Consider the following 934-nt stretch of genomic DNA (forward strand, 5'->3'; position numbering starts at 1 on the left):
GTACACAGACAACCCTCACCTCCCCCCAAGAAACACAAATATATGTGAGAGATGCAACCATTTATCCAAACCGGAGGCTGAGCTCTCTCAACTCAGTACTGTCAAAACTAGTCAGGAGGAGAAGGTAACAACACACCACAAACCCAGTCTCACATAGACCTGTCACAACTGCAAACCAAAGACATAAACACAGAAAAACATTCCCGGAGGCCCTAATTACAAACACACCACATCAACAGAGGCCTCCAAAGCAGACACCCAAGCATCCACTACCTCCAAACATAGCACATGCAACACATAGTACACAAAGCTGGTGTGCCAAACAGTCACAGGCCAGAAGGAGAAACAACATGCCTGATACAGTTGTAATAGGTGACTCCATAGTCAGACACACTGCTGTCCTGCTCACCAGACTGAACAAGGGAAAGGGTACAGTAAGCTGCCTGTAGGCTGCTACAATATGCCACATAACAGAAGTATGCAGGTCACCCCAAAGCAAGTAGAAATATGATGCAGTCATTGTCCATGCTGGCGTGAATGACCTGGGATGCACCTCCACGGACTACATGAAAGGAGACATAGATGAGCTCTCCGATTATGTAGTCCAGGCTGGTATGACACTGACCGTGTGCAGCATCCTACCCTCACCTAGAATGATGCCACAGTACAAACACAGGATGATCAGCTTTAACAAGTGGCACAATTACCGGTGTCATTCCAAGGGGATCCAATGTCTGTTTGCTTGGGATGTCATGCTTGACAAGCCACGCTGCTATTCCAGGGATGGCTTGCACCTGTTACCCCTGGGCGTCTGGATATTGGATAAGGCTCTTGCCACCTCCATAGAGCCTTTCATAGGCAAGGCTGAAAAGACTAACCCACCATCCTAGAAAACATAAGTGGAAAGAAACATAAGGGTAATGCTGACCAATGC

The sequence above is a fragment of the Protopterus annectens genome, chromosome 6.part0, assembly GCF_019279795.1.
Source record: "Protopterus annectens isolate FY-2018-M chromosome 6.part0, PAN1.0, whole genome shotgun sequence".
NCBI lineage: Eukaryota > Metazoa > Chordata > Ceratodontiformes > Protopteridae > Protopterus > Protopterus annectens.